The 13,483-nt window shown below is 49.6% G+C and overlaps 1 protein-coding gene across 3 annotated transcripts in view; it reads right to left on the bottom strand.

The window, feature by feature from the left end:
* Positions 1-13,483, bottom strand: part of PRR35 (proline rich 35) — a 60,269-nt gene that overhangs the window by 17,173 nt on the left and 29,613 nt on the right. For all 3 annotated transcript variants that reach the window (XM_077317145.1, XM_077317146.1, XM_077317147.1), the window contains exons 4-6: positions 12,412-12,538; positions 10,700-10,838; positions 4,996-5,070 (exon numbers count right to left, since the gene is read on the bottom strand). The gene's annotated coding sequence lies outside the window, so the exon portion shown is untranslated. The remainder of the gene's footprint in view (positions 1-4,995; positions 5,071-10,699; positions 10,839-12,411; positions 12,539-13,483) is intronic.

Raw genomic sequence — 13,483 nt, forward strand, 5'->3', positions numbered from 1 at the left:
AATTACAAGCGGTTTACTCAAGGTTGTGAATTTGCCCCAGTGAGGTTTGTGCGTGGGTTTAACCCTTTCCTCACTGCCCACGTTTGCTCGCTCACACAATTGCTCCTCCGAGCTGCTCAGCAAGGGCAAAGGTGCAATCCGAACCCCCTACCTCCCGGAAAATCGGCTCAGGGGAAGGGGGACTCCGAGCCGTAAAATTGCTGCCGCTTATAAGGTCAAATTCCCGTTCTGCCCCCTTGGTCTTCCTTTCCTAACCGCATCCTCAGAAGATTGCTTCTCATCCGTGAGGACGCTTCGTTATGCACATGTCGTCCAGTGCATTTTCCCCTGCCCTTCCTCCGAGGGGCTCCAGGCAGAAGACCTAGCTCTCGCTCTCCCATGTTGCCCTGACAACAACCAGGTGAGGGGACGGGCTCAGTGGCAGAGCCTCAGCCTAGCATGCAGAAGGTCTCAGGTCCCTTGTTCAAGGGACCAGGAAGGAGGGGTGTCTCTGTCCAAGACCCTGGAGAGCCGCTGACTGTGTGAGCAGGCATGGCTGATTTTGAGGGGCCCAGGGCAGATTCCTATGTTCTCATACCGGTACAAGTGACAGGCCCAAGGTCACACAACAAGATTCATGGTGGCATTTGAACTCGGATCTCCCTGCCCACTGCACCACTCTCACAGCCGCTTCACACACACACACACAAAAGCCACAAAACAAAGAAAGTTCTGCTGAAAGGAAGGTGTCAAAGCAGCCCAATTGGAACGCCTCCCCAGGCTGGTAAAAACCCCAATTTTTCTCGTCTGCGTTGACTATAGCCCACAATTCACATAGAAGAAGAGCTGGTTTTTATACCCTGCTTTTCCCTGCCCGAGGGAGTCTCCAAGTGGCTTACAATTGCCTTCCCTCCATCCGAAAGATATGAGAGTTCTTGATCGTTTGCAATTCGTGCCGGAAAACCAATGGTCTTGAAGCCTCAAAAAGGCTTAAGTACACAACCGCACCGCACTGGACAAAGAGAAGCATTAAGCACACACACTGGCTATTACACCGAAAGGTTTAGATCAAGATGGGTGGCCGGGGTGGTCTTGTCTGTGCCAGCAGAAAAGAGCAAGCGTCTCAAAGACTAAAAATATTAGAGGCAGAGGATAAGCATTCCTGAATTACTGATATCTGAAGAAGCGGACAGTGACTCATGAAAACACGTTTTATGTTCGTTTTTTGTCTTTAAGGTGCTCCTGGACCCCGGCTGTTTCCTGCTGCTACCAACAAGCATGCCTGGCTAGTAGCCACAAAACCGGGCAATACGACACACACCCTTTCCCCTGCTGTTTCCCCCAGGTGCACTGCTTCTGTACACAGAGGCTCCATCGGGCCAACAGATTTGCCCTTCACAAACTTGGTCTTTAAAATTATCCTCCCGGTTTCGAGGAATTTCAAAAGCTGTTCTGCTGGGAGCGTTCGAGAGGTTAGAGGCAAGGACGAGAATTTCCCTAACAAACCGCAGCCCTGTCCACCTAGAACGCCTGAGAATCCATGCTAGGAGGAGCTTCTGGGGCAAACAAGCCTTAGAAGCAGCCCTTCAAAACATGGGCCGTGTCTTTCGAAGAGGCCCAATGAATCCTGCTGCAAAAGCACGCTGAAAGTAAATTACCCAACGGGTGTGGAATGAGCACCGTGTTCCAGTGACATTTCTTTTAATCCCCCTTTCGACTTTTAACAAACAATTGATGGGACTGGGGGGGTGGTTATCCTGAAGCCTAAAGGTTTTGTTCTCTCCGCGGCTGGAGAGGGCTGAAAAGGGTTCCGGGAAGAAAGCGCATGGCCCCTGAACGTGGTGTTTTGATTGGGCTGCCCACGGATAACTAGCCGAAGTCATCGGCAACAGTAAACAGATGTATATTTTAATCAAGAGATGCCATCAATGGATGTCAGAGAGGGGATCCCTCTGTCCTCCCCCGGAGTGCAGATTTCTGACAGACCTCCTGACGCCGATCTAGATTCACATTCAGCTTCCTCTCCCAGAGAGGATGAACCTTTTAGCGATGTCATCGGCTACCTGTCTAAATCATTATCGGTGGGCACTCCGAAAGATCGAAATCCCAGCGAGAGAAAGTTCACAATATTTGTTCCAGCAAGACGGACGCCATCCCCCTGGCTGTAAGCAGATGCGTGCATGGGAATGAGCGATCAGAAACCTCTTTGCTGGGAGAAAAAGGACTTTTCTCTCCTTTTCTCCCCTTTCTCTCTCTTTTAATATCACGCACAGGGCCCCGATTTGGTTCCCAACCCATTTCTTGACGGCTCAGTGACAGAACCAGGCAACGGTTTAAGATAACTGCTCCCGAATCCGGCACGACAACATTTACGAATGGCTGGATTTGATCGTCCTTGCAGCCCCGGCGACCCATGCTGTTGCAGACAGGAACCCAACAGGGGCGGAGTGCGTGGGAATAAATAACAGCACGGGAGAATACAACAGGTGCAGGCGAAGACAGAGCTGGGAGAACGGAATGGTCAGACATGGGCATTCATGCTCTTTCATTCCCCCCCCCCAAATATTCTCTGCCTGCTCTGTAGGTCCATTGACACAGAAACCCTCCCCCCCCCCCCCCGGTCCTTACACTGAAAGGGGGAGCTGTGTTAGTCAGTCTGTAGCGGTAGAAAAGATCAAGAGTCTGGCAGCACCAAAGACTAATAAAGTTTGTTAGCTTTGCTGTCAAATGTGCTAGTCTTGAGTGCTAACAGATTTTTTACCTGGTATTAAGAAGAGGAAGAGGAAGAGGAAGAGGAAGAGGAAGAGGAAGAGGAAGAGGAAGAGGAAGAGGAAGAGGAAGAAGAAGAAGAAGAAGAAGAAGAAGAAGAAGAGTTTTGGTTTTTGCACCCCAGTTTTCACTACCAGGGGGAATCTCCAAGTGGCTTCCGATCGCCTTCCCTTCCTCCCCCCACAACAGGCATCCTGGGAGGCAGCTGGGGCTTAGAGAGCTCAGAGACAGATCACTCTGTGAGAACAGCCCTATGAGGACGGTGACAGGCCCAGGGTCCCCCGGCTGGCTGCGTGTGGAGGAGGAGCGGGGAATCAAATCCGGCTCTCCAGATTAGAAGCTGCCGCTCTTGATCAAGACGCCAAATTGACTGGACAGTATGCTGTCTGCTGTTTACGTCCACAGCGTTTCTGCCGCCGACTCGAATGCTCTGAAAGGGCTACGAAAACCTGATGCCCCATGCTTGCTCAGAAGCACTGACTTCTGCCTCTCTGCTCTGTGTGGCACGGGAGAAAGCAAGCCCACTGAACTTGGCGCACAGCGAAGGCACTCACTTTGTTAATAAGAGCACAGCTCTTCCAATGAGCCTTTAGTTCAATGGGTGCTTGTGAGTCTCCTGTCCTTTTGCAGATCCACAAATGAAGGAAGGGGGCATGAAGGTCCACCTAACCCATCCCCAAAGTGTCTGGCCAGATGTTTGTAGGAAGCCCAGAGGCAGGGGACTCGGCTCTCTGCGAATGGCACTTTGAGGTATACTGCCACTGAACCCGGAGGCTCTATTTAGGCATCCTGGCTGTTTTCACCTGATTGAATATCCTTTTTCTCTGTGGACAGATCTGCATTTGGCTAACACCCTTTGGAAGCTTTCTACAAGAAGGGCTTTCCAGTCCGACACCCACAGATCGGCCGTACGACGCACGGCTCACACAACTAGTCCTTCTCATTCTCTGAAAGACACCTTCAATCCCCCTTCCCTCCTTTAAGAACAGCCCTCACCCGGGTGTTTCCATCTCATTCTCTCACACAGTCCTCCCGACCACAGAGACAAACCAGCTGCAATTTAAATCAGCATAAAATTTATCACAGCAGGGATATGTCTATGTGTATGTTGTCCAGGCACCCCTTTTTCTTTCATTTCCAGCCTCTGCTCACCCTGAACCTCCTGGTTCATGAACCCCAGGCACCCACAAAGAGTACCCCCGCCACCACACACATGCCTTAACCACTGTGCCCTTTGCCCTTCAAGGCCTTTGTGGATCTGTGGACATAAAAGCCTGCTCAAAAGCCATGGGAGAATCTTTGTCTACAGATCAGCCGCTGTTTATTTATCCGCCTGAATCGATAGTTTTTGACCTGCTCACCCATTAGCATAGGAAACGAAGAGTAGCATCCTTTCGGAAGAGTTTGAGACCCAGACCAAAGCTGCGCTCCTGCACATGGGCAAAGTGGGGGAAATCCGACTGGTTTCAGTGAGATTTCAAGAACGCACGCCACATTTTGGCCGTGCTCCCTGGTTGGGGTTATATTCCGAGGGTGCGCTACGAATGCTTTCTGAGACGCAGGTCTGGCACGCGTGAACACGGTTAAAGGGTGAAGGGATCGCTTTTTAAGCCGAGCAAGGCTCTGGCGTTTAAGCAGGAGTCGGGGTTCCGCCACTGAAAGCTTCAAACAGGAAATGCAAAGCAGAACAAAACGTTTAAGGATAAAAGCCGCTTGCAGAAAAGTACACATTCCGGAGATCTTCACTCTCGGAAACGAGGGGGACTTTGAATGTGGTTCAGACTAGAAAGTTCCTGATTGAGACCAAAACTCCTTGGAGGAAAACACGGCAGCCCTGAGACAGCCTATAAGCCCGGGAAGGGGGTGGAAAATCTCGCCTGTAAAACTAACAAGTTTGCACACTGGGGGACAGCCCGAGAAAACAGTCGAGCGAGCGGGAGCGTGCGTCAGGAGAGGAAAGTTACAGCCAAACGTTTCCACGGCGCCTAGTGAAAAACCCGATGGCTTGCGAATCCCCGAGGGAAGGGAGAGACTTTTGATGCTGTGCACGACTCCAAGGTACCCCCTTTCCCATAATGTGTTTGCCTGGGTTCTCCATATGCCATAGCTTCATCCCAAGAGGGGGGGGGGGGGAAGCTCTTTTTAGGTTAAAAAAAAAAACCCAGCTTAATTCACCTGCTGCAGCTTCCCCTGGAAAGTTGGCTTCATTCCTGCCTTCCCCTTTGTAAGAAAAGCAAGGTGCCTTACCTTGAAGGTGGACCTTCTGTGCAAACTCTTCTCTCTCTCTCTCTCTCTCTCTCTCTGCTCTGCCTGATGTTCTCTCTGTGAAAACGAGAAGCATTTGAGATGGTGCGGGAAGTATATATTGTCTGCAAGACTGGCCTTAGGGCGTCCATCACAGGGTTGCAGCTTACTTCTGCCCCTATAAGGAAGATTCTGTCACATGCCTTGATGCTCCCAGCTATCCGTATGGCAAAATAAAAAGAGAGAGAGAGAGAGAGAGAGAGAGAGAGAGAGAGAAGGAAGGGGGGAGAGAAAGAAGGCACAGAACAGAAGATATGTGTGGGGAGGTTGGGGAGGGGGAGAAAGAGGGAAGAGAGAAAGCGAAGGGAATCTTTAATCATAAGAGAAGTGGAGAGAATTTCCCCGCGCAAACCCCACCAGACCGAAATCCCTGCCTGACCCAAACTTTTTGGATGCCTTCTTTTTGTATCTGTGGCTCCTGGCGCTTGCTTTCAAGTTCCGTCGGAGGCCTGCGAGATGTGAGGGGAAGTTTGCCTTGATCCGCTTTTGCGAGGTTGTGCCTCCCTGGGAGTTGAGGGGAGGCTCGGCGTGCGGGCAGCAAACACAAGCCCCGCATGCACACACACAAAGCACACACCGTCTCTTCAAATGCAAGCCGTCAGTCCATGCCCTCCCCTCCACTGCAGAGTTAAACAAACCTGGCCAGTCCTTGGTGCCTTCACTCAGAGAGAGAGCCTTCAGGTGGAGGGGTGGGTGGGTGGGGGCGGTTTATCACCCTTTAACTTGATGGGCAAAGCGGCCGATCACCACGCAGGGAGGGGGGTGAGGTAAAGCGGCTAACTGCAAATCCATTACAAAGCCAGGGATCTCGTCCCCTTCTTTGAAATCTTTAGAAGCAATTAGAATGGCCCAGTGAGTGGATTTCCCACGGAGATGTTCAAACTCAAGATCCAACAAAGGTTTTCCAAAGGAAGAAACAAATAAACACAAGTCCCTTTCCCCAGAAGCAGAGGAGGAGGAAGAGTTGGTTTTTATATCCCGCTTTTTAGTGCCTGAAGCTAATTCCAAAGCAGCTGACGGTCGCCTTCCCTTCCTCTCCCCACAACAGATACCCTGTGGGGTAGGTGGGGCCGAGAGAGCCCTGAGATTCCTGCTCAGTCAGAAGAGAAGAAGAAGAAGAAGAAGAGTTAGTTCTTATATGCCGCTTTTCTCTACCTGAAGGAGTCTCAAAGCGGCTTACAAATCACCTTCCCTTTCCTCTCCCCACAACAGACACGCTGTGGGGTAGGTGGGGCTGAGAGAGCCCTGAGAGAACCAGGACTGGCCCGAAGTCACCCAGCTGGTTGCATGTGGAGGAGGAGCAGGGAATCACGCCCCGCTTGCCTCATTAAAAGCCGCTGCTCTTAATCACGACACCGTGCCGGCTTGGATCCCGCAACACACAAGTGGAGGTATGAACAGACTTAGCGCACTTCCGCTTGCCCAAGACTTGTCCGGCATCTGCTTTCCTCCGTATATAGTGCAGTGGCCAGAAATTGGAGGCACGAGATTTCGTGGGAATGCAAGCAGGAATAAAATAAATTTGACTTAGTGTAAGAAGCGACCGGGGTTTGCTTGCTGCAAGCGGGAATTTTTGTGCGGGATCCAGCCCACCATCTAAAAGGGACATGAGTTTTATGGAAGAGAACATTGCTGCCGTTTATTAACTGTGCCGGCTGGAGGGGACCTCTAGGGAAGGTTTTCTGTTCCCGTGATGGATCTTCCAAGGATCATCTCGGTTGGGTGTCCTGAGAAACAGGATGTTGGACTAGTCCATGAGTGGCCAAAATGTGGCTCTCCAGATGCCCATGGACTACAATTCCATGAGCCCCTGTCAGCGCATCGTGAGGGCTCATGGGAATTGTAGCCCATGGACATCTGGAGAGCCACAGTTTGGCCACCCCTGGGCTAGATAGACTTCCAGTCTCACCCCCTAAGGGAGTTCTTTTCGTTTGTTTGATATATATCTTTGTTTGATATATTTGGCACATCCTGATGGGGGCTTAACTAAGGCATTTTTACTCCCCTTCCTTCCCCCTTTGTGGACAAAGGGACAAATCACCTCCACACAGTCTGCACACAGTTTGCATGGGATCCATTATTTGGCTCACGAGCAGACTGTCTCTGACAGCTGGTCCACACCAGAGAATCAACAGGTGATCTCTTTTAGAAAGCCCCCCAAAAGCCCTTAGGGATGAACCCACTTTCTTGTTTCTGTAGTGACGGCCTCAGCGGGAAGCTCCAAAAGTATTGGAAGGGGACAGGTCTTGTGAATACTCCAAGACTGACTGAACCTGGATCTTGTTCTCCAAGATGCTACAGTCTCTCAAATGTAGAAAGGTCTGGTTGCACACATCTAAAATGCCAAGACATTGTGGCTTACGTGCACACAAACACACAAACACACACAAGAGTTGAGCAAACTAGTATTTTGTTTGCACCTTATAAACGAAGTGTAATTTGCTAGGAATGGTAATCCAAGTTCTTCTGTCTGCTCAAGTATTCAGGGCCACAAGCAGAAGGTGGCTTCAGATGAGGATAAGCCAAGTTATCTGAATGTCAGCGCCTCGTTGCTGATTTCTGCTTTTTGGAAGCCACAGATGACCCATGTTTAGGGTGGTGTCCAAGACACAAGTCAAACTTTCTTAGTTCGCCATGGGCTGTGTTGGGTTGGGACAGGCTGGCTTCCTTCTTCCTTGGCATACTCTAGATTCAGGTGGGTAGCCATATTGGTCTGAAGTAGCAGAACAAAGTTTGAGCCCACTGGCACCTTTAAGACCAACCCAGTGTAACCTTCGTATGTTCTGATTAGGCGTGCTTGCACATGAAAGCTTATACCTTGAACTAAACTTGGTTGGCCTTAAAGGTGCTGCTGGACTTTGTGTGGTCTCCTTTAGTCATGGGAACAGGCCCTACTGTGCTAGGGGTTGACTCCATCCGGGAGTCACAAGTGTAAAATAAGCCATTTGCACAAAATTCAACCCTTGTTGGTCTTCCGAGGTGCACGTTCTGCATCCTGTGCCACCTGAAGGAAAGTTCAAAGAAAAGTTGTGGTTTGCTGCTGAAGAACAGCTAGTAATGCTAATAGCTCTTATACACTCGGTGGTGATGGGGAGGTTGTGTGCTTTCCACACACCCATAAGCTCCACACTAAATTTTCCCTAGAGCTGAATTCAGAGTCAAACTGGAGGCTTAGGAAGACATTTTGGAGGAAGCCAAGAGTTTTAATAAGATGGGTGGGATTTCCTGGAGAAGGATCCGACTACACCTTCCCAAAGAACGACCTTTCTGGATCAAGACTAGACAGTCTAGCTCAACATTCCTCTTCTGGTTGTCTCGGAAAACACAGTGGCAGAGGAAGAAGTAGACATCTGGGGAATCCATGCTGCAGAAGTAGAAGACTACTTCTTCCCTCCACATCTGGAAGGCTTCTGCATACATAACGGTGACATGGTCTTCATGAAAGTGTTTTGGACTTTCAGAAGGCCTCCTGCCCTTTTCAAGAGCATGGGCTTTTGCGTTCAGAGATGCAGAGAGATAACCCTATCCAAGAGATGATGAACGCCGCATGGCTCGCTTTAAGCAGTGACCATGGTTCAGAAGACAGTGGTCTACAGAAACCATTAGGTTTACAGATCATGGAATGGAGCTGGAATCCATGTTCCCAAATGCCATTGCCTGAGAAAAATGGTGCTAAGGTGACACACATTTAGCCCCGTCTCAGAGGGAATCATATACCATAGACAGAAACTCCTGAAATCACACATGCTTGCTTCAGAGTTAGCTTTGCTAAGTAGAAGGAAATGGCGTGTAGGATTAAGAATCAGGGCATGGAGAACGCCGTGCAACAACGTAAGAACGCCTCATGAGAATTGAATGCTCGTCTTCTTCAACGCTAAGGGACTTCAATTCGGTCCCCCCTCAAAGGGTCCAAACGTCCACCTCTTAACCACGATCCCAGCACCTCCTGCACCCAACCGGTGGTGGCACGCAGGACCTTCTCCTTTCGCCCAACGTGAGCATGGCATGTGCGCAAACAACACACCGGAGTGCTCACGCTTTCTTCGAGCCTGGAGGCTGCTTCGGGGAGGAGGGGGGAGGCAAAACGGTGAGCTTGCCAGTTTCTCCCCAGGTCCACCGAGAGGTGTCTGTAGGGCTCATCTCTCCGAATGTCAGAGTGCATGTGCTCCGCGCGATGGCCGCTCAGAACTCATCAACCCCGCTGTCACGCAGACCGCTGCAAATCGGGAGTGACAGCTGTCTCCGCACGCACCATCCATCTGTGGCAAATGTGTCAGTTAGCTGAACACTCCGGAGGAAAACTGTTACAGAGTATGGGAATGAGGAGAAGGAGAAGGAGAAAGAATGACAAAACAGAAGCAACAGGGGGGTCATGGCGGACAGGCCACGGCTGGATTGCCGTCCTCTTGGGACGACGTCCATCCCTACGAGGGAGGTGGACGGGCAAGCGGCCAACCAGGTCTAATGATAGCGGGACCAATATCCTCGTCCTACTTAATGAACGATGGTGTGGCCACCAAGCCATTAATTTGAGATGGAAGAAAGGGCATGGGGGAATGACATGCTTCCTTTCCCCAGAAGTTACCAGCCTCGAAACACCGGTGACTTCTTTTCCTTACTTGTTTTTTTCTTCCTGGATATTATTCTCCTTGTTGGGTGCTCTAAGGGAAGCCTTGTTGGCCAACCTAAGAGTCTGGAGACACGTCCTGGGCTGGAGATTCCATCTTCGGAGCTAGACAGCTTTGGTTGACAAAGGAGACGTCTTAGAATAGGTGCCCAAGTTCTGCAGATCACGTTTGGAGCAGGGTGGGTCTTCAGGGAAACATGACCCAGTGTGCGCTGGATTGCTGTTGCTCTCCAAGACCAACGGGAGAGGCCCGTCGAGACCTTACAATGCTTCCAGTAGCCTGAATCCAGCATAGCACAGAGACTACTCCTCAATATCATAGCCAAGCATGACTTTTAAGACCAATCATGGAATTGTGAAGACTAGACGTTGTCGTGGCTGCTCTTAACCCCTAGAATTACCTTTCCCTGGGGAACGAACAAAGTCCAAATCCAAGAACCTTCCAGAGGGAACTGGAGGGCTTATCAGTCAAGTCTGTTTTGAAGAGCTGGTGCAAAATAGATGGGCAAGATGGGGATGACAGAACACAACCGTGAATGTTGTGATTCAAGGATTCACCGTCTTCCCGCGATCTTGGGAGAGGAGAGGCCGTTTTGAGCCTCCTTCGGGTAGAGAAAAGCGGCATATAAGAACCAACTCTTCTTTTTCTTCTTCTTCTTCTTCTTCTTCTTCTACTTTTGCAAATCCATTTCTTTGTGCTTGCTTCGGTATGGCATGACATACTTTTGTGAGGGTATAATTTCTAATTCTTACAACCTGGGGCGTTGTGTCTAATTTTTTATGATCCTAGCATATATCTGTTGGATGTCTCGTGCTATTGGATTGCATCGTGGCACACTTTATTATTATGTTTGTGGTTGTTAAATTTGCTATCTGCACCCTCTCCACTAGCAAATTTCGGCCAGTTAAGGTTTAAAACCAACCGTCACTGGATCACTCGATTCAGAAATAAATAAACATTTGACAGCTACAAAAATGCAATAAAGGCTATGAAAAGGTATCATACTAAAAATGCTCCACCTTCCGCCGTGCTGCTGCTTTCTTTGGCCTTCATCATCTTGCTGCCCTTTTCTCCCCACCTTTTCCCATCCATATTGATGGTAGTGGATGAGCGGGAGGGGGGTACTCCACCTTGAGCCTCTCAGCAAGAAAGAAGGGGCTACAAACGAAGGAAATAAATAACAATTGGAATATGCGTACATTGAAAAGGGATTAACGTAGGCCAATGAGCTCTTCTCTCCAGTTTCGTTCCATGGGAAAGGAAAGGGCCATACATGGGGAGAGTGGGAAGGGCAAGCAACCCAATCCTACACAGTAGCTATGTGGAAACAGAGTAAACTGGTTGGTTGTACGTCCCATTACCCATGCTAAAAGTATGCGTTCCCATTGGAAATACGGATGTCTGCACAGGATGCTAACCCAAAACACCTCATTTTGACCCCTTAAAAAAAAAATCACGGCAATTACTTAGAAGAAGGGGAACGACAGAAGGCGGAGGGGGTGGTGAACACAGCCTCAAGCTGTCTTCCCACATTTGACGTGGATGTACTTCTTCTTTGCTGGAGGCAAGCTCCAAAAGGACTAGGTTCAGCGCAGGGTCAGTTCCAACTAAAGACTCTGTGCTGTAGAGGGTGCTACTGGCCAGCGCCTGTGCCATCAACAACTCTGTTTTGAAAGAGGCTTTTGTTAATGTGGTTCCTGGCAATTTAGATGCTTATGTGTCGTTTTAGTTAGCCCTTCTGTTTCACAAGAGAAAGGGCAAAACTTGAAGACGACTCAAGTTCTACAGAGCCTGCAAAATAGCACTCTTCCACCAGGCCTACGGTTGAGGCCAAAGAGACTAGGGGAGCAACAGAGAAAAAATGGACTTTTTCTCGTTCCCTTTCCCATCTCCTACACCAGTTTCCCCTTGCACCTGTGGAGTCCATCTTGGTGTCAGATAAATTGAGTGAACACAAAATGGTGGCTGTTGAAACAGTGAAAATGTTAAATTTTAAATTATTTTTATCATGTTTTAAGTATAAAACAGTATGTGATTATGTGTTATGAGCTGCCCTGAGCCCATTTGTGGGGTGGGGAAGCAATGAAACCAGAGTATAAATAAATAAATAAATAAATTTATAACTGGATGTAACAGCCATTTAAATGCCATAATAGCTGCCTTTACAACTGGAATTAGCTGCCATTTAAATGTCATAATAACTGCCCTTATAACTGGACTTAGCAGCCTTCCTACCACCGACAAAACACCTAACTGTGTCTGTTCTTAACTCCTTGGGCCTGTTTTCTCTCAGGATTCCCGTGTGCAAATTTCCAGCCTTTTGCAATTCCTCCTCAGCTGCCACTCTGCACAAAACATCTGGTGCCAGATGTGCTTCTCCAGTGCCTTGCACGGCTGCTAGCGAGCACAGGAGGCACAGGACCCCCTGCTTGCCCTTCCTATTCAAAAGCAAAGGATCCTGGGTCAAAAATCTTCAACTAAGGACAGGGAGGGCAGCCAACAGTCAGTTACACGTGTCAGCAGAGCACTGGCTGCTTAAGGAATAAATGTTTCGAGATTTATTTAGAGTCAATAAGACTGTGAACCTGGGGGTTGAGTCCTACTTCTGGAACAAATACGGCGCATCGGCTCAAGATTGCAAGCCAGAAGATCCCCACCTGGAGTCTCATCTCAGTCGTCAATTTTAGGCACCGTTACCCTCACCGATCCACAAATGAAAACGGGGGCTCACCTGTAACGCCCCTAATTCTTACACCGAGGGAAACACCCGAGCTTGCCTCCTGTTCCCCATCACCCCACAGCAGCTGGCACGGCATCCGTTTGAAAGACAAGAGGGTGTTGGACTCATGGAGGACGATCTGGCAGAAAAAAGAGAGAGGATTTGTAAGGGCTGAATGAAACCGTCGGGAGAAACTCTCGTCCTCTACCATCATTTTGGAAATCAGGTCAAAATAGGAACGATGGTTTACTAGAGAAGAGTATCCGAGAATTCAAATGACCCACTGTCAACAAGGTAATCTCTGAGACCGTAATACCATTTTGATCGATGTTCGTTTGAGGGTCCCCCCCCCTTTTCTGAAGTTGGGCGACCCTATCGGGTTTTCAAAGCAAGAGACAATGAGAGGTGGTTTGGCACTGCAGGCCTCTGTGTGGTCTCCCATCCAAATTCTAACCAGGGCTGACCCTCCTTAGTTTCTGTGATCTGGTGAGGCCAGGCTACCCAGATCAGGGTGAGTTGATGTAAAATTACATTAAGTTACACTAGAGCAGCCTTTCTCAACCTTTTTTGACCACTGAGAAACCCCTGAAACACTCTTTGGGCTTTGGGAAAGCCCAGAAGTGGCGCAATCGTGCAGAATATGGTTGGGAAGCAGAGCTGTGGACACGCCCACCCAAGGCCCCTCCCCTTCCCACCCCCTCCAGGCCCATCACTGGCGATCTTGGGAAGGGGAGGGGGCAAGTCGACATGACCACATATAGTCGTATCACCCGATAAATAGATTAAAACTTAAGTAACTCCCACCAGTTCAGGAAAGCCTTCCAGGTTTCACGAAAACCTGGTTGAGAAAGCCTTCCCTAGAGAAATGCTCCGATTATCACGATGGGGGCTTGGGTGGATCGTCTCCTCCATGCCCCACTTCTCCCTCTGTACAAAACCTTCCGACCAGAACGAGCAGAGCTTCGACGAAGTTGCTTCTCCTTCAGGTTTGGGGGACCCGTAGTTTCTTTCAGCGCACAAGCGGTTAAGCCGAGGGCTCCTGAGCTGGGCTTCCGCCTGTGCTGCCGCGTCCACCCGGAGGGCG

This window comes from Paroedura picta, chromosome 17 (assembly GCF_049243985.1).
Source record: "Paroedura picta isolate Pp20150507F chromosome 17, Ppicta_v3.0, whole genome shotgun sequence".
NCBI lineage: Eukaryota > Metazoa > Chordata > Lepidosauria > Squamata > Gekkonidae > Paroedura > Paroedura picta.